Source organism: Phaenicophaeus curvirostris, chromosome 4 (genome assembly GCF_032191515.1).
Source record: "Phaenicophaeus curvirostris isolate KB17595 chromosome 4, BPBGC_Pcur_1.0, whole genome shotgun sequence".
NCBI classification, from domain to species: Eukaryota; Metazoa; Chordata; class Aves; order Cuculiformes; family Cuculidae; genus Phaenicophaeus; species Phaenicophaeus curvirostris.
Genome location: NC_091395.1, coordinates 53651944 through 53672682, shown reverse-complemented (window position 1 = coordinate 53672682; position 20739 = coordinate 53651944). Strand labels below are relative to the sequence as shown.

At 44.4% G+C, this 20739-nt stretch overlaps 1 protein-coding gene across 1 annotated transcript in view; it reads left to right on the top strand.

Annotated features, from left to right (window-relative positions):
- N4BP2 (NEDD4 binding protein 2) overlaps positions 1-20739 on the top strand; it is a 310347-nt gene that overhangs the window by 105725 nt on the left and 183883 nt on the right. The gene's annotated exons all lie outside the window — the stretch shown is intronic.

Below are 20739 nucleotides of genomic sequence, written 5' to 3'. Positions count from 1 at the left end.
GAGGGCCTCTCTTCCATTCTCTTTCTCTTGAGCCTAATAATAGGCGCTAATACAGATTTCTCTTGTTGTTCCTGGGTATCTCATTCCTCTGGGCATTTGTGCAACGTGGGCCTTTAAGTACTATTTGCTAAAATAAGAGGCTGCCACTTTTGTGTCTGACCATTTTATTGACCTCCACAAGTGTTCACCCCATGTGCACCTTGTCCACTCTTAAATCCTCTTTAATACTTAAATTTTAACCTGTTTACAGGAATGCTGAGGTTGCTCTATGCATTGCTTAGCACAAAAGCGTGACCTTACAAGCTTGATAAAGTAGTGCAATAATAAATACTCCTTGTTCAACACCTTAGTACATATATGTATGTGAATGTGTTTGTCTCTGACACCACTAAGAACCCCTCCTCTGTATTTAGTTTGTTAAACCTCTCAGATTTAACAGAGCTCTGGAAGATATCTCACACAGTAAAATGAGAAGCTAGTACCCCAGGCATGCCCACAGCACATAAATTGCTTTTACAAAGCAACTGAACTTTGAAACCACGTTATTCTAGATGCAATGGGAGAGGCAGAATGCCACTGTAATGGATCTCAGTCAAAAGTTCATGTGATAAAACTCGTTTTCGTAATCATTGCAGTTAAAAAGATCATACCTGTGAAGCTGTAACTTAAGAACAAGGAATCAAAATGGCAAAGGGATGCAGCTGTTATGCTTGAATTTATTAGAAGAAAGGGAATTGTAATTATTATTAAGATAATGTAAATGATACATTGAATTGCTAATGGCGGTTTTTCTTTCGTGTGGAATACTTAATGCTGTAAGCTTATCTGGATTCTCATGCATAATGCAAGCCTTAAAGTCCAGGTTCTAATGTAAAGCTAAACTGTGTGGCTAGCCAAGAATGAACTCAGTATGTGGAAAAAGTCTCAAGTGTGTTCCCTGTATGTTATCACATCCCAGTCAACCGGGTAACTTTGAATAGGTCCTTTAGACAAACTGTTCGTTTTCCCTGTGCAGAAAAATGGTTGCACCCATTTGCCATGGAGTTCACAGGTTGGCACTTATACTGCCTGTTTGAGGAAACTGATTTATTCTTTATTGTGGAAAGTAATATTGTCCCAAAAAGCCTAGGGAGCAAAGTATTTGGAGATAAGGGTAAAATATTCAGAACATGAGTCCTCAGCATGAACAAGATGAGCAAGTCTTTGTCCAAGGCAACTGGGGGGCATAAAGAAAGGAGACAGTTACTGTTTACTGTCTCTTCCAAAATAGGCACAGGATAAATTAAATATATATAGGGTGTGATAGTGGAGAAGTCTGTTCAGTGTGTGATAAGGCTGAGGAAATCCTTGCAAAATTATTTGTGAATGCTGAAAGATTATATGGATTTAAAGAGTTGGGAAAAAACATGGCAGAAAAATCTATCAGCATACTGCTAAATACAGTCATGAAGTGATGAAAGACGGAGCGATACTTCAGGGTTGACTGTATGTTCTTCTGTGCTCTTTGTCGTATTGGTGGCATTCACTTGAGACAGCTTCCAGGTTTAGATAGACTTTTGGTCTGACTCAATATTTATCTTAGAAATATATATTGAACCTGAAATTCAGATTATGTCCATGCCATTCAGTTCAAAGCAAACTGCAGCATGTATCCATATGTTGTGGGCTCCTCATTTGTAAGGGAACCTTTGTAGTTGTAGCTGGATCACGGGCCTTTTTATCATTCTAGTTTTTCTAAGAATGCTGCATGCTTGAATGAGGCTGCTGAAAACACTTCCTTAGCATGTTTTATGTGAAGGTGTGATAGTACTCAAGAATTAATTCTCTTCCTTACAAGCTATTCCCAGCTATTTGAATTTATTAACTATTACATTTTATTTTTTATTATTTTCTGTTAACTTTTCCGTTGGTTCTCCAGACATTCTCCAGTGTTTCTCTTCCTTTACATGCGGTAAATCTTAATCTTGCAGCAAATGATTTCTGGTTTTAGTTCATAAGATTCAGTTCCAATAAAGAATGAGTGGCAGATGATGGGAATTGGTCTAAGTTGGTACCTGAGTTGTTATTGTGAAGACTTATGCTAGGATCCTCATTCACACCTTTAGACATGATAGTTTTCCAGGGTAAAAACGCAACATGACTCTTCTGGTGACAAGACGGATCCCATGTCCATGCTACTGCAGCCATAGGGGCACTAGCTGGTTTCATCCTTGCTCAGGAGTTTTTAACTAAACTGTTTTAACTAAGCTGTAGTTTAAGCGTCCCTCCAAGGTCTTATGGTCAGTTTGCATATCTCTGTATTTAGCTGTTTCAGTAAGAAAAAAACAAGTGTTAGCAGTCAGAACAATATGTGACAATTCTAGTGCAGAGTGGAGACAGGAATGTTTAATCTAATTCTGTCTGTCCTGATCTCTTCCTCCTTCCTTTGTGTCTCATGCTTAGATCCAGTAATCTTTGAGGAAGATTAAATCCAGAGATGATGAATGACTGATTACAGTAACAGAAAAACAACTACTTGTGCACTGAGTAACTCTGCAGGCTTAATATGAAGACAGAGGGGTGACTATATTTACTGAGGACAATGATGCTGTAAAAATACTGCTTGAGATCTGTGTGCTGCAAAGGCTTTTGAGGAACAAGCTGACAGATTTTTTTGTTGTACCGTCTCTTGACAGAGAAATCACCCCTCCCCTGTTTTATTGAGTCATTGCAGTGTTAGTTTGTATTTCTCCTCATTTTACCTCCTTCAATGCCTTCACCGTGCTCTCTTCCACTAATAGGATCACAGAATTGAGAATGAAGTGTGATGGGATCTTGGTGTCTTGACTTTCCAACAGGGCAGAAAGGTAGAAGATGCCCTTAGATACCCCAGGAAACAGCTTTCTGTTTGTAGAAATTGCAGCCTGAGGATTTAGGCTAAACCCCAAAAGGTGATTCTGGACAGTAAAAGAAATTTTGAAACAGAGAAGTGGTCTTCCCCATATTTCAGTAATTTAGATGCTACATAATAAGCTATCTCCATGTTTCATCCTCTGCTTAGCTTAGTTTGGTTCTCTGACGCTGCAAGAAGTATGGGAAGTGTCTGAGTTGTTTTTCAAGAGGTGGGGGAGTGTGGCAAAAGCTCTTGATTGTGCATCTCTATCCAAATTTGAGAAAAGGAAGACATGTGATGTGATTGTTTAGGAGATCACAGAAAGAGTCTGGGGTTAGAGGGAGTTCCTTTCATTCTGTTTATAAAACTCGGAAGAATCCATCTTTTCTTCTTACAAACTCTGTAACCTGATGAAGAAAAGAATATGTGGACTCTTGTTTTCATTCTTAACATCTTTTCATCAGTGATGGGATATAGGACCAAAGGTGGCCTCTGGAGTTTGTGTTCAACCGACTTTTTATACTTACAGGCAGTGTGAGTAACCTAGAGCTCAGTTAAAGGAGACCAAACTGAACTTCTTTTTTTACTGTTTCTGAAGTTCACTAAAAAGGAGAAATATTCCTTCTTCGTTAAAGACAAGTCCAGCTGTGTGGAAGGGACAAGCGGTAGCAAAGGACTTTGTGCTACACAAAGGGGATACAATCTGCAATTATTCCATTAAGTTGTGCTGGTCTAACCCATCCTTCCATGTAGCTACAGGTGGGTATTTGTGAGACTGGAGCTCAAACAGAAGTTATCCAATTCAGCCGCTTGGATGGACAACAAGGACAGTACAGTTATCAAAGCATTTATTGTGCTGGTATTCCTTTGGGTCTTGCAAGCTGTATTTTAAGTCTTGGGACCTGTCAGGAACACAAGGTGTTCTGATCTGTCTGCCTACAACAAAACAAGGGTGACTCTCACTGGCAGCACAGCCTGCCTTCTGGTTACCTGGGGTGCAAGGAATGACCTTGCAGCAGGTTAGTGCTGAACTAAGTCATGCCTGTTCTTGGTGATGTTGGGTCCTGTGCTTTGGCTGGCCATGCCACATCTGTGGCATCTCCCAGTGTAGTTCTAGCCATTGTGTTTCAGAAGGCAATCCAGGGGGAACTTTGCAAAGGATAATCGAAATATAACCATTGAGGGAAGGATGTCAGCTGACGAGGGAGTGTAACACTGTGAAGGATGCGGTCTGTGCTTAGTTCCAGACACAGTTTTTGCACAGAACTGCTGCGCCTTGGGCACTCCTGCTTCAGAGTAGATGGCAATATGGTGAATAACCAGAAGGCACAAATCAAGATTAAAAATGGCAGCTACAGTTTTAAAGACATTTTTTCATTCTAGTTCCTGAAAACATTTATTTAAAAAGTGATTTATTATTACCTGCTAAGTAACTCACCTAGAATAACAGATTTTTGTGAAGAGCAAGTATTGCTGTTTTCTTCCTCTGCCATTCTGATCATTTATCTCTACCAGGTTCTATGCCTTATGACATTTGCACAGCTACACACAATAAATTTTCACCTCTGTTGCAAAAGAACTTGAAACAGATTTTTATATGCCATTGGTTTTGTTCATATCCCTACTACATGGGTTCACAAAAGGCAGGTCTTGCCAAACTAACCTGATCGCCTTCTATGACAAAGTCACTAGGCTGCTGGATGAGGGAAAGGCTGTGGATGTGGTCTTCCTGGACTTCAGCAAAGCCTTTGACACAGTTTCTCACAGCGTTCTGCTTTGGAAACTGTCAGCCTCTGGCCTGGACAGGCGCACACTCTCCTGGGTGGAAAACTGGTTGGATGGCTGGGCCCAGAGAGTGGTGGGAAATGGTGTGAAATCCAGCTGGAGGCCAGTGACAAGTGGGGTTCCCCAGGGCTCAGTGCTGGGTCCAGCCCTGTTCAATGTCTTTATCAATGACCTGGATCAAGGCATCGAGTGCACCCTTAGCAAGTTTGCAGACGACACTAAGCTGGGTGGAAGTGTCGATCTGCTGGAGGGTAGGGAGGCTCTGCAAAGGGATCTGAACAGGCTGGACCGCTGGGCTGAGACCAATGGCATGAGGTTTAACAAGACCAAGTGCCGGGTCCTGCACTTGGGGCACAACAACCCTGTGCAGTGCTACAGACTAGGAGAAGTCTGTCTAGAAAGCTGCCTGGAGGAGAGGGACCTGGGGATGTTGGTTGACAGCCGACTGACCATGAGCCAGCAGTGTGCCCAGGTGGCCAAGAAGGCCAATGGCATCTTGGCTTGTATCAGAAACGGCATGACCAGCAGGGCCAGGGAGGTTATTCTCCCTCTGTACTCGGCACTGGTGAGACCGCTCCTCGAATCCTGTGTTCAGTTCTGGGCCCCTCACCCCAAGAAGGATGTTGAGGCTCTGGAGCAAGTCCAGAGAAGAGCAACAAAGCTGGTGAAGGGGCTGGAGAACAGGTCTTATGAGGAACGGCTGAGAGAGCTGGGGGTGTTTAGCCTTGAGAAGAGGAGGCTGAGGGGAGACCTTATTGCTCTCTATAACTACCTGAAAGGACGTTGTGGAGAGGAGGGTGCTGGCCTCTTCTCCCAAGTGACAGGGGACAGGACAAGAGGGAATGGCCTCAGGCTCCACCAGGGGAGGTTCAGGTTCGACATAAGGAAAAAATTCTTCACTGAAAGGGTCATTAGGCAATGGAACAGGCTGCCCAGGGAAGTGGTTGACTCGCCTTCCCTGGAGGTGTTTAAGGTGCAGGTGGATGAGACCCACCGGATCATAGAATCCAACCATTCCTATCAAACACTAAACCATGCCCCTTAGCACCTCGTCCACCCGTGCCTTAAACACCTCCAGGGAAGGTGAATCAACCACCTCCCTGGGCAGCCTGTTCCAGTGCCCAATGACCCTTTCTGTGAAAAATTTTTTCCTAATGTCCAGCCTAAACCTTCCCTGGCAGAGCTTGAGGCCATTCCCTCTTGGCCTGTCCCCCGTCACTTGGGAGAAGAGGCCAGCACCCTCCTCTCTACAACCTCCTTTCAGGTAGTTGTAGAGAGCAATGAGGTCTCCCCTCAGCCTCCTCTTCTCCAGGCTAATCATCTTCTGTCCAGCTCACCACTTTCTCAGAGAAAGCTGATAGATGTGCTTCCTTCACAGGAAACCTGACATGATTCAGAGTTGTTTAAATGTGTTGTTATGTCCTGCAGGTTGTGTCCACTTTTGTTTAGCATGTTAATGTTCTAGGTGACTGCCAATAAGATAACTATGGTGAATAAAACTTGTTGCTTTTAGCTAGTGTTTTTAGCACAGCTGGAAACAGAATTGTGATCCTCATACCTAAAGGACAGGAATTTTTCATAAAAACTTAAAACTCGCATCACAAACCCAAGGGTAAACTGGCTTCTCACCCCCTTGCACTGAACCAGTGTAGTGCAAGTGGGCTCCGGGTACGGTGTTCAGATATGGGGAAAACTTAGTCACCTTCAGATATGTTGCTTATTCTGCTTTTGAATGCCACATTCACTAACCTGCAGAGGTTGTTTGAACTACAATAAAGAGCATTTCTCAGCACCATGGTTCAAAATGGAGTGGGCTGGACAAGTGCTTATTTGGTATAGTGCCCTTGAGCTGCAGGAATTCTCAGGCTTCAAGCCACTAAGTTTTGTGGCACTGGGAGCATTACACTGCCACCCTTGGTTCTTGAGGCATCATCAGCAAAGCAGCCTGGAGGCCCTGCACCCAGTGGAGGGGAGGAGAGGTGAAGGGCGTTGAGAAGGATTCCATGGCCCAAGTGTGTCTGCTGTGAGTCAGCACCTTGCAAAAAGGCTCCTCACCTAAATCCAGAGACCTCTAGGGGTCACACAAGTGCTGTTGTTCCAGTTGCTGGGGTGTTTCAAGGCAGTGCTTGTAGGCAATCTTGTTAATGATTGAAAAAAAAAGTATGCCCCAAACCCTAAATGTTCCATTTTCTCCAAGATGCAGAACGTGCTGTAGACTTGGTACCCTGTTAGCATGGTGGTTCCTGATAACCTCTCATAAAGGTCTAAGTAAAGGAAGGATTGTATCCCATGTATCCCAAGTGCACTGTTCTGAAAGGCCATTTCGCAGCTTCCTCAGAAGGTATGATTTGATTTATACTGCAATAGTCTTACAAACAGAACTGATTTGAGGTGGATTTGAGTCCTCAAAGTACTGCACATTGAAGGTTTTCACGAGCAGTGGAGACTAGTCCTATGTCTGGTCATGACAGCCTGGCACACTGCTGAGACCAAGAGGAAAAAACCTGCTGAAGTCATTGGGCACAGTGGCAGGAGGAACCTGAGCCCTTGGCCAGATCAGCAGATGTGGCTATTTAGGGTTTTTGACTGACTCCAAGTAGCTTGGAAAAGAAGAGGCTTTGTTCAAATGGCTTCCTTTCATTCATCTTGCTTCTCTCTGAATTACTTCTGAGTTCTTCAGCCCTTTTTACTCTTCTAGTTCTTATATTCCTTTTCTAAAAGTAGAAAGAATCCTGTTATGCCCTGGATTATGGCCATACTCACTATAAGAAACAACTTTAGCATCATGGTACTGTTCCCTGTGCCCCATAATTGTTTCTTTGAGGGAGCCACAGATGTTGATTAGACAGGACAACATGCCTGACAAGGAAGAAAGAGGGATCATTTGATCTCACTTTTACATTACAACTAATCTCACTCCCTGCTCACTGCAAATGCATAACATTGGTGTGAAAGAGGTGCTGTCTATGCCTGAGGCTTTACAGCCAGCTAGACTGAGGAAGTTGAAATCATCAAGGCAATTCCATAGATGGCTTCCACTTCAAAAGGAGGGGACACATTGGTAAATGCAATTTGTAACACTTCTGAGAAGGCAGAAGAAACAGTGCACTGTTGTAATCCAAGCCTGCACTTGTTCCTGAAGATGGTGATTCTTCTCAAAATGCCAACTCAAACTTCTACTGTCACATCAGATTGCAATCCTCTGGAGGATTCTTAGGGTGTAGAGACTGTGCAACTCATATGAGGTAACAGATGTGATAAGGCTGTGCTGGAGGTTGTGCTGGAGGTTATTCAGTCCAGTTCAAGTGACCCACAGCACCTAAATTTCAACCTGGTCCTTGTTTATGCTCTGGCCTGCCCCCAGGGCACTGTTTCCATTGCACCTACTTCTATTGCTTGGAGGTGGTCCTCTTGAGCCCAGTCAGGCAGGTGGCTCCTTCTCCTTCCCTCTCCATTCCAGAGGGACTCGCACTTGAAACTCTCTCTGCACATGGCAGAGGGGAGGAGGCAATGTTGCTGCGTGGGCAGAATGGTTGCAGACATTACCAGACTCTGTCATCAGTTTGTGTGTATTTACTTGAGCGGTGATGGGCTGGGGAGCAGGACTCCAACTTTGTGCAGAAGCAAAACAGAAATCATTGCTCATTTCCATTGTGCTGCAGCTGTGACAGTTACATTGCTCTTTCATAGCATGCATTTTCTTTAAAAAAAAACCAACAAACCAAACACAAACCCTAGCCAGAATAAGAGGGCAATTATTAACCAGTATGGGCTTAAATTAGTTAAATACATCAAGTTCTGTCTGTAGTGAAGGGACACGGGACAATTACTGATTCCAGAAATTCCTATCCATACAGAATATCTGAAAATTTACAAGTGGTGAATTCAAAAGAAAGGCAGCTTGCAGGAATGCCATGGGAACCTAAAATTTCAGGGAGCAGGACCACTGCTTTGGAGGTGTCCAAAAGGTGTGTTGATCTTGCCTACAGCTCTGCAGCTCTCATGTGTTGACCCTTCAGGTGTACCCAGGTGTTACTGCTTAATAAACAAACAGGCATTTTGTATTATAGAGATAAAGATTTCTCTTAAAATGGATTAAATCTGGAGGGAAAGGGAACAGAGAATTTAATCCAGGAAGAGCTGTAGGGGGGAAGGTGTGCCCAACAAAACCCAACTTTGTTAGAATTGTGTTGCTCTTTAGCTGGTATGTGAACCTCTCATCTTTGTATCACCCCTATGGATTACGTTGTCTCACTGTAAGTAATATCTCTCCAAAGAGCCACTTTATCTATACTAAGTAATTTACCTAATTGCATGCTATTGAGAGAAAAGGGTTCCATTCTGGTACTGAGCTAAAAGTTCCAAGGTTCACTGCAAAACTGGGTGAAAAAGTATCTTATCAGGGATCTGTACAGTCACTGGTAGTTTGCTCTTGCTCCCTTAAATACTGTCCAACAGTTCTAGATCCCATGTGAAATAAGTGGGTTCGCTTTTATGACCTCAGTATATAACAACTTGTGATGTTTTGCAAACCTCCTCCTGTGTGAAGTTTGGTGTTAATTCCTTTTGCCGTAGTCAGTGGCTATAGCAGAGACTAGCTTCTGACATGGCTTTTCTGCCTCAGCCTCTTTAAGTTAAATGCCAGACATTTATTACATGCATTCTATCTGGATTAATTTTTTTCAGCCTTCAATTATACTAATTGCTGTTTGTAAATTTTCCTGGTGGTAAAGGTCACAAAGATAACGTGGCATCTATAGCTTAACCTCCTGGGACATCTCGGGTTATGAGAGTTGGTATTGAAGTGTGCTGATTAAATTAATTGCTTTTCTGAGGTTTCATCATAAAGAAGGACTATTTTGCCTTTGTAGTTCACTTCCATTCAATTTTTGCATGACATCTCAGAACTGAGTTAGGAACCCTTAATTTTACTGGAGCACAATCAGATAGTAGAAACAGCTTCATCAGATGTGAACCTGATCCTGAACCGTCTGTCGCATGGGCACCTTCCCCTGCCTTATGAGATTGGAAACAATGCTCTTGATTTTGTTTTCTCTCTAAACTCTCTGCCTTTGCTAGGAACATCTCCAGGCTGATGAAATCTAGACCAAAGCCTGAGAATAAGACAACAGTGTTTTGGTGTCTAAAGGTGTATCAGCTAGCATTTGGGTGTTTGCTGTAGCCTCTGTAGAAAACTCATTCATGAATGTGGATGTTTGTGAGGGTCAGATTTTCTTCCGAAGTTCCACCTGTGTACAAATGGGGATCTAGTGCCTCAAATCAACCTGTTCCTGTTTGAGGGAGCTGGGTAGTGTTGGTGCCAGATTGTCTTTCTAGAAACCCGGGCTTGCCCTGCTTCCTCCATCTGGTTAGCATTTGCTCCCTTGCACTGAAATGCATGGGACTGTCTCTCTTGCTCTTCCTGGAAGTCACACTGGCTGAGTCCAGCAGGGCAGGTAGAGCTGAGTTAATCCCAAATCCTGCAGAGTTATGCTTTATGTGAGCTGTTGGGAACATGTCTGGGGAGAGGATATGCAGAAGAAGACGCCCCTGTTCTTTCTGCATGCTGTCCCCTTCAGTTTGTCTTTGCTGAAGTGTTTCTAGTGTGTTTTATCACTGGGGACAGCATCACAAAGGTGACATTGCCACTCTCCTGGGGGTCTTGCAGGATAGCTGGTTGTGGTGGTGTGCTGAAGACTTGCTGAAGTTTAGAAAGCACTTCAGAGCAGCTGTAGCAGAGAAGTCAACTACCTGCAGAGGTAGTCTGCTCAGGGATGCACACGAACCTTATCTCTTCTTTATGCTCCAGGGTCCCTATGGACTAGTATTTGCAGCCTTGCCTTTCCTGCCAGAAGCATCTCTGAGGCAGCTGCAGCAAAGCCACCATGCTACCTGGAAAACATAGCTTATAAGTTTAAAACTGGGCATTGAAGTACACCTAATGTCTATATGAATTATGAGGCAAGATGCAATCCGCTACAGGCGATGGGAGAAGTGCTTATGAGAGGTCATTGAAAATAAATAACAATGTGAATTTTTTATCTCCAATGCACCTTGTAAGTACTTATGTACTTGCACTAGTGAATCGGCTACATGTCAGTCTGCATCCCAGTACTGTACCCCAGCTCAGTCAGTGGGGCCAGCACCTCTGGGTGTGCTCTGCCAGGATGCTGTGATGGCAGCCCAGGGCCTGAACCCCCTGGCCCCTCTACTCCCTGCAGCTCCAGGGTTATGAATTACATAGAGAGGAGGAACATACACTGCAACATCTGTGTCCTGTTGTACTGGGGAAAAGCCGATTTCAGCTGTTCACCAACCTCTTTCCTGGATTACGTTTTAGCACAGAATATGAGTGCAATGACCAAAGGTAATTTAAAGCAGCGTGCCAGGCAGCATGTGGTAGAAGGCAGCTTTAGAAAAAAAGGGTGTCCAAATACAGTCTAAAGGCAATATTCAAAATTAGTTTTTTTTAAAAATGCATTTACATACCTTTTCTTTCCAGAATATCCAGTCCTCATGTCTTCTGTTTTTGCTCACTCACTGCAAACTGTTTTTCCAAAGCCTGATATAACAGTTCCTTTACTCCATAATTTCTCAACTTGGAAATCATTTGCAGCATGTCCTTGCTACTTGAGCTCAGATAGATGAGATTCTCAGCTGAACCTAGCCTTTGTTTCCCCTTTTGCACAGAACATACTGGATATATGAGCAGTACTCAGCCCAGTATGTCCATTACATGCTCCATTTCTGGCAGCTGTCAGGCTACATTCCTAACTAGTACAATGTTCAGGTACGATCTGAGTAGCCTGAACACATGTAGCAACGCCTGGCATTGAAGCTGCCATCTACCTGCCAATATAAATCGCTTTCTGCAATAGTGAGTATGTTGTAAACTTTAGTTGTTCCCATGGGCAGAGTGTGGCTGCTGTTTCTCCATATGCTAATCTTGAATTGCCTTGTGGAAAAATAAGCTCTTTCATAGAATTCACAGAATCGCTTGCTTGGAAAAAAACCTTCGAGATCATTGAGTCCAGTTGTACCTGTCCACTACCAAACCATATCCCTGAGCACTTAATCTACTCATCTTTTAAATACCTCCAGGGATGCTGACTAAACCGCCTTCCTGGGCAGCCTGTTCCAGTGCCCAATAACCCTTTTGGTGAAGAAGTTTTTCCTGATGTCTAATCTGAACCTCCCCTGGTGCAACTTGAGGCCATTTCCTCTCATCCTATTGCTTGGGAGAAGAGATCCACACCCACCTTGCTACAACCTCCTTTCAAGTAGTTGTAGACAGTGATAAGGTCTCACTTCAGCCTTCTTTTCTCTAGGCTAAAGAACTTCAGTTCCTTCAGCTGCTCCTCATAAGACTTGTTCTTCAGCCCCTTCACCAGCTTTGTTGCCCTCATCTGGACACGCTCCAGCACCTCAATGTCTTTTGTAGTGAGAAGCCCAAAACTGAACACAGGATTCAAGGTGTGGCCTCATCAATGCTGAGTGCAGAGGCACAATCACTTCCCTGGTCCTGCTGGCCATGCCGTTTCTGATACAAGACCACCTGCGCACACTGCTGACTCATATTCAGCCAGCTGTCAACCAACACTCCGAGGTCCTTCTCTGCCAGGCAGCTTTCAAGCCACTCTTCCCCAAGCCTGTAGTCCTGCATGGAGTTGTTGTGTCCCAGGTGTAGGACTTGGCCCATGGTCTTGTTGAACCTTGTCTCACCCCATTGATCCAGACTGTTCAGATCCCTCTGCAGAACCTCCCTACCCTCAAGCAAATCATCCATAACCCCCTCCTTAAATTCAATGGCAACAAATACTAACATTTTGAAAAGTGAACAAGACAAGATTTTCAAGGGCACATGGCTCTCAAAGGAGTTTAGTGTCTCAAAAATATTTTTGCTTAAGCACCAGAATGAAGGTTACATCTTCAGAATTGTGGAGCAGCTGCTGCCGGACAGGTCAGCCTGTCAGAGTGAAACACTGATCTTCTACCACGCTGCCTCCAAAGGTGAATGCTGCTTCCCACCTTCCCCAAAACGAGACATTGCTCTCCCACATTTCAAGCCCAGGAAAATCACATGTTGTTTAAATGGAAGCAACTGTGTGCCAGGAAGTAAGGGGTGTGCACAAAGTACCTATGCAAAATAAAAAGGAAGGATGGCTAAGAGAGAGGGAGAGCGCACTTGACAGATGCCTGACAGTTACTAAACAAACAGAAACATATTCACCTGCAGAAATCCCTTGGGCTGGAGGAGCCTGGAAGAGTGCTTGGGCACAGTGGATAAATGTGCCTTGTTCATTTTCTTCCCTGGCTACTGACTTCTACCATTGCTGAACACTAAATCTTGTGCTAAATGGATCCTGTATCAGGTGCAGCTCAGCTGCACATAAGGTCTAACTGTGCAGCAGCTAAAAAGGTGGAAATACCTTCCTGGGGAATTCATGAATTCTCTGTTAGGCTGTGAATGGTGTGGAAGCAAATAAATGCCATCATTCTGCTTCTTCTACATCATTCATCTTGGGCTTCTTTGAATCACCATCTTTTATCTTAGAATTCCTTGTAGCAGCAAGCAAGTTAGGTAAATTCAACCTACTTTGCAGTTTAGACTGCACAAGTATAGAAATGAAAGAGTTTAAAGTAGGCACAGTTGTATCTTTTCTGGCACCCCCACCCCCCCATACTGTGTTGGACCAGACAGCCATCCCACGAGGGTCCTTGCAGTGGGAATGTCCAACCAAAAATCACAATTTCACGTGAGCAGTCTCTTTGGCAACAGACTGCTAGCAAGCTGTCATCCAGCACGCTGCCAGGCTAAGTCTTCCTACCAAGAGGGGAGGTGTTGGCAGCTTGAATTTGCAAGACCGATCCTGCTGGAGCAGAAGTGAGGGGTCGGGGCTACAGCATAGGGGCCACCCAGCACTGCGCTGCACTGCTTGCTCAGTGTGTGTATGTTTGTCCTGCTTGGGATGCAGCTCAAGTGGATGCCTCCAAACAGCTTTTTGGCAGGAATTTTATAATGGTTTGCCCAGCTTTATCATTTTCTAGTTCCTGTATCAGTTCATCCTTGACACTGATCCTTTTATGTCTATTTAAATGTATCTATTTCTAGCTTTCATCAGTTTGAGCCTCATGTTTCTGAAAAAAAAGTGCTTTCTTATGCCAGTTACTAGTTGTCCAAAAGTTGCTTTCTTACTAGAAAATTGTAATTTTCTTTATTTACCTTTCAATTAGAGATATTAGCTTATTTGGACCTGGCTCTCATTTTTTATCAATAGATCCTGTAACAGTCATCAAAAGCTTTTGTTCTGTCTGATCAAAGCAGAAAATTAAGATGCAGAGAGTCACTTCAATTTTCCTTAGCAGTCTTCTACTTTCTGAGGAGAGACCTGTTCCTCGTCTGTTCTCTCTTTTCCATCCTCCCAGGCCTCATCTACTATTAAATCTTACCTTTTGAGTTGCCATTATCTTCTTGGTACAAGCAAAGCCCTAATTACACTTAATTTCTATATTAAAAATGCCGGCAGCCGTGCCTTAGCCAGCCTTGCCATTTCTGGAGTGAAACAGTTGCTTGCATAAAGCTGCCCTTTGTTTCCCTTATTGACCTCTTGCAGGTTTACGCACTTTACCTTCACTTTATTTCTTCCCTCTTCTGGTTTCATTAAAAGAGCAGCTTTCATCTTTTGTCTCGGGAGGTGTGTGTTTCCATGTGCACTTACGTGCTGGGCCTTTTGTCCTGCTTTCATGTCAAACACAACAGAGGTGGAAAACTTGCAGAGAAGAAGACCTGAAACCTCTAAGCCCCGTCGGACCCTATGAAATCATCCTGCCTATCACACTAGTATCATAAAGTCAGACTCCAAGAAAAAACATTCTAGAATGCACATAGATACAGTTTTGTCAGATAATGAGTACATATGCCCCCCCCCCTTCACAATGGGATTTAAACCTTTTGGGCTTATGGATTGACCCAATTAAGAAATAGACAGGTAGCGATTAATTATTTTTTTTAAGCAGTCTGCTAGTGAGATGAATCAACAATGGGAAAATACAGAGGGGCTCTAGGAAAGCTTGTCAAGCATAATTTACAATAATGTTTTTAAGTTTGTAATGAACTATCAGAAGCCTATTGTGACATATCTTCCTGGCAAGCATTTTTTCTTTTTTTTCCCCAGCACAGTGTATGGTGTCAGGATGTTTTAATAGTCTTTTATTAAAGACTTGTCTTGAAATATCCAGAGTCATTGAGTTTTGCATATTTATTGTATGCAATCACTCATTTTATGCAGGCATTTCAGGATGTTCCTAAGTTTTGTCAAAGTCAAATTTTAAAATGTTTCTTGTCAGGAATTTTCCATGTTCATGGTAAAATGAGAAGAAAATATCTCTGTGCAAGTGAAGTCTGAGCTACACTAGTCAAATCCGACCTGGATTTGACACACAGAAGAGCGATGCCACAGGAAACTTGTACACCTTTCAACTTTCTTTGTTTTATTTGTCCATTCTGTTTCTAAAGGCAATGTAACCTCTGTGGTTCACAATGGCCAGGTCAGCTCTCCCTGCAGCTTTCCCCATTTGCAAACCTGAAAATGCATTGCTGGAGCTAACTGTGGTCAAGCCTCTTGAAGATTCAGGGGATGATTGCAGTGTCCGTGGGAGCACTGCCATCAGTAGGATCCTGAGATTATGGCAAATGGAAGCCAAGAGGGCAGCACTGGGGAAAGTGCTGGAGCTTTCCGAGGAAGGAAAAGGGGCAGAGGAATTTTATTTGCTGCCCTGACATGAGAAAGAGCTATTGGTGCTCAATCCTCTCCTTGCTGGTGGTGCTTGCTGTGGCCCTGCAGTCTTTCCTAAGCCTTGAGGAGATGTGCAATGCCACTACACAAGCATCAGAAGAGAGGTGGGAGAGCAGATGAGCAAAGGCTGGTGGATCAGGCACCTCGGGAAAGAGCTGGGCAGCTGGCAAGGAGCGTGGGGCTTTGCTGGGCCCAAGAATTATCTTTGGGGAAAACCTTACAAGAATAAATGGAAAGAAAGCTGGTCTACCAGTTAATTAAAATGGCTCGTAGTGGGAAATATTTGGGCCACATGTCAGCAGCCTCACAGGAAAAGTCACGGTGCAGTTGTAAGAAGTGACATGGCTGAATTTTATATTCAAGATGTTTTCTGTTCCGCAGGTGGCGCTTCCACATTGCTCATTTGAGCTCAGAGCACTGCTTGCTGCGTGTTTTTCACACAGTCTTGCCACTGTGCCCTTGTCATCATGCCGAGGATGGAGGCAAGCTGAGATGGGAGCAGATGCTAAGCTGCTCCTGGGTAGCTCCCTTGGTCTGCATGGACTTCCTCTCTGCCTCCTCCCTGTGCCAGTGCAATGGTTCATGTGGGGACGTGGCAAACTGTGTCAGGAAGCTGAGTCTGGTTAAACACAAGTCCTTGCTCCTCCCCTTCAGCCCATCCTGGCTGGCAGGGGCTGCGGGAACCAGCACCATGGCTCACAGCCATGGTTCTCTGAAGGTCATAGAATCATAGAATCACCAGGTTGGAAAAGACCCACTGGAACATCGAGTCCAACCATTCCTATCAAAATGTTCGTGGTGGTGTTCATCCATGGGTGCTTGGAGTGTGTGGCTTGCCTACTTTTGCTCTGGGCTGCTCAAAGCTGAGCCAGCCTGATCTGGAAATGTGCCTGTCAAGCTTTCATAGTGCCTGAAACAAGACACCCTGCTTAGCCTGTGTGAATGCACAGCTGGCATATCCCACGGGACAGCAGCAGTATCTTTACAGAAGTACTTTCAAATTTAGCTGTTATCTTGCTTAGACCAAGGTTTCATTGGGTCCCGAATCAAGCAGACTGTAGCAAAAAGTTGTTTAAATAGTCAGAATAATGTTACCCTAAAGAAAATACTGGTATGTGTTAGCAAGTGGGAGTGCAGCTACACATTAAAAAACAAAAGCAAGAAGCCACAGTTCTCAGAAATCAGTGGGCATGCTGCCCTTACTGCTGGAGAAGACAACCTCTGGTGACCAGCACTCTGGCAACTGTTATCGCACCCGTCAGTCGTTTGTGGGGTGATTCTCTGTGCTAACAGGAAAATTGTGGTGTGTACCCTCATGGGCAGGGCTGACCACACTGGGGGCGACTCACAGGCACAGCCTGCAAAGTTTCTTGCACATCTTCCATTTTGTTAACATTTTCCCAGCCTGTGTCCTAATCTTAGCTCTCAATGATGACTAATCATCACCTCATCAGGATTGCTCCTCTGCTTATGACCTGGTACACTAAAAATGTGTGGGCTGGCCTTGTCGTGGCAGGGCTACATGCCAGTCCCCAGGGACAAGCTGTGGTCCCTGGGGATGCTCCGGTGGGGTGAAGGTGCTAAGTTCACTCTGGCCTCTCTGTGTCAGGGAGGCGGCTCACCCTGTCTATAAAATGGTTGGACCGTGTTCCTGGTCTGAGGCGGTGGTGGCCCTGTACCTTCCCTATACCAGGACACTGGAACACCCAGCTCGTTAGGCACTCGGTTTTCATTTCAAAAGCTGATGGTATTTTGGAGGTGAAGCAGAAATTTTAAAGCCTGCTGCTTTCCAGAGTGATATGATGTTAAATAACCTCCTATCAACTTACACGTGGGCAATTGCTGCTGCTTTAACTCGAAGAACAGTTGGCTGCAGAAGCAAATGGTGGGCAGTCCTGATCTGCAGTGAGCTGACATGTCCCTAAATGCCACAGCCTGGGAGAAACAGTAAAGCTCACTGAGTTTTCAAGCTACAGAAGGGTCATGAATGGCTGTCCTGTCCCAGCTGTCTCTATGTTAAACCACACTTTTTTTATTTTTTCCTTGTGGGCAAATCATTTACTGTAATGCAATGATCACAACTACATAAAATTCACTTCCTTGTAGTTTTTTTTTTTAAAAAAAAAAAGATTAAATGTCTCAGTTTATCTTTCCACGTAGGTCACATGGCCAGAGCTGGTTGTAAAATGTTGAAAAACGAGTTTGAGGTGTACCCAGTGCCAAGTGCTGTACATTTCCGTATTCTCCCTCCCCTCCTATCGCTCACAAAGACGCCACAGAAAGACAAGGAAGTTTGCTTTCTTAGGGAGTGGATTTTTTTTTTATAAATTTAAAACAGTGCTTATTATTCTTAAATCTAATCCTTTAAAACCTCAGTGCTGTTGTAGTCCCAGCCCCAAAAGGAACAGCCTAAAGAGAACTCATACAAAAGCCAAAATGTGGGACAAATTCACTTATGACAAAACAATCAAAGAGTGTCTCAAAAAACCCCACGCTCACTGCAGGGACACAGTCCAGGTCTCAGTCACCCTGGTGAAATTAAGAAATGCTACGTGAGCTCAGGAGAAGACCCTCATGCAGCACATAGCTTCTCATGCAAATCACAACAGTTCCCTGTGGTTTTGGGGTTCTTGCACCCCTTGGAGCCGGGCTGGGGACTCAGGCAAAGGTGAAGTGGCTGAGAATGGTGAAAACTTACGAGCCAACTCTATGGAGGAGATTGTCAGGCGGGGATTGACGTTTGGGAATTTACCTCCTGAGTAAGGGGTGATAGGCATGAAGAAGTTTCAGACTCCGAGACAGCACAGTGCAAAACAGGACACGATTTTTCTTCCCAACTACAAATTATAGCAGGTTTACATGATTTATTTTCCTCTGAACAGCAAGCTCATGTTGTTTGAGCTCAAAGCAGCTTCCGGCTTTTCACTGCTTTGGAGGTCTGGCTGGAGCTGACCCTCACACCTGGTGAGTGCCCATTCACTGCTTCTGGGCTGTTGCAATGCTTGTGAATACTGAAAGTATGCTGATACCTTACTCAGCAGAAGTCTTTATTACCAGTAAATCTTAAGCTGAAGTACTTATTCATGGATGAAATTCAACCCTATCTGGGAACCAGCCTGAGGTCTGTGCCCTGCTGAAATCTTCTGCTTCATGTGAGTAAAGAGTGAAACAACAGGAAAAACACATAACTCATTAGAATATGGACACTGTCTGGTTTTAGGAAAAGCAAGTGACAAGTTCTCAGTGAGCCTCCAATACTACCTATGGGGAAGAAGAAACCTTTTTTCTAAGCTGAGGGGCACTTAATATTGCACCTTTGGTAGCTACGGTAGCTAAGTCTCTAGTCCTGTTGGTGCGATGATAGTGAACACCTTGCTGTTATAGGACTGCTCAGCATGAGAGCCATTTAAAAAGCATCCCTTTCAGTTCAAAATTGAATACAAAACCATGATTTCGTTTTCAGTCACTTTCCATATGGTTTTGGCTATTTCTGTCTCTTGGAGAGGATCAGCTTTTCTTTGCTGCATGTCATATTCAGTATATCTCCTGGCAGAAGTGTAATGAGCTGTTGGACCCAAACAGACTGACAGAATTATTTCTTCCATTTATTTTGGTTTTGAAGGATCCTGAGAAAAAAGTCCCAGTTGAGATGGAGTGGGAGGTCTCACTGAGGTCAGCTCTGCTTACTGTCCTCACCATCTGTGTGACAGCAGGCACAGGGAGGGGGGATCAATTCTTGTTTCCATTTCCAGCCCGCTCTCTTCCTCTGTGTGTACTCTGGGGAAGGCTGGCTAAAAGGTGAATTTGGTACTTAGCAGCAGAAGCCACATCAGCCTCTCTGTGCATCTTCCTTCAGAGCTGCTAGGAAGAAAGAGAGATGTGTAGCCAATGCACTAGCACCACTGCCCTTCTCACTGTGCAAGACAGAAAAGCACACAAGACAGATATGGATTTTTTTTCTTCTGCTTTTTGTGGATGTTGCCTAACTTACCCATTGACTGGGTAAGTTAGGCAACATCCACAAAAAGTGAGGTGGGTAAGTCCCCCCTAACTTACCCATTGACTGGGTAAGTGGCCAGCCGCATCAGTGGGGGAGATCTGCTCTGCACAACTTCATGAGGGGACCTCCAGTGGGGAAAACGTCCATCCAAATTAAGGACAAAAATCAATTTATTTCCTGCCACAGGCTGACGCCTGTCGTCTGACCAGCTTTCCCACAGGCTGGGACCTCAGATGCTACCCTACCATCACAGTTTCCCAGTCTGCCTGGATGATGTCTGCAGTGTTTTCCCCAGGTACATCTCCACCAGTACATCATCAAACATCTCACAAGTCAGGCTGTGGGTCCAAGTCAGACATAACGCTCTTTCCCATCTTTTCTTTTTGACATGCATGCCAAGCCTGCTGTACTTAACATCATACTTTTTGGGTCTCATCTGCAACATGAGATGTGTTTGGATGTGTTCCAGGGCCTGCCACAACACCGTTGGAGTCAGGGAATGGACAACAGCTTTGCGAGGACACCACAGGAAGGAGGTACGTCTGTATGGAGCACAAAGTGCTCCACAGCCCTCTCAGGCTGTATCACTCCATAGTGTGGATACAGGGGTGGACAGTCTGTCTTTTGGAAGAGTTTAAACAATACTTAAAGCTGGTGACAGTGGAGGGGAAGCCTGGACTGCTGCTTACATTATGCTTAAGAGTAAGGTGATCAGGCATTTTTGTGCTTAGATATGTCCTTGATTGACCTGTTCGTGTTTCCAAACATTTTGTCTGCCAGGGCCCTCCTGAGCACTCTGCCACTCTCAGCAACTGCCTTGTTGCTGCTCATAGGATTGCAGGATAACAAATACCTCCATGGTGCTACTTGGATGCCAGTGTTGCAGTTACTGACTAGGATTGTGTTCCTCTGCATCCTGCACAAAGGCCAGTGAGCAAAGGAATCTGCCTGCCTGGAGCAAAGCACAGTCTTGAGGGAATCCTTAGCTTTTCCATGTGGCTAGTAAGCCCTCCTGTGAGAGACAGTTAGAGACTAGAGAAACTAAGAAATCCTGTGTACAACCACTGCATACATAACAAGTTTAATAAGTAATCTCTTGTAGTTGGATGCCCTGTTGAGTGACTGCAAGACACCTTGATCCGTATCCTACACATTTGTTGCAGGAGTGAGAATTGCTCCTTGTAGTTATTGCTTCAAAGCTTTGGAACAAAGTAATGGCTCCAAGCGTAGGCTGGTTTGTCTCTGACCGATTTAAGTGCATCTCTGTGTTGGTTAGCTTGAGGTCA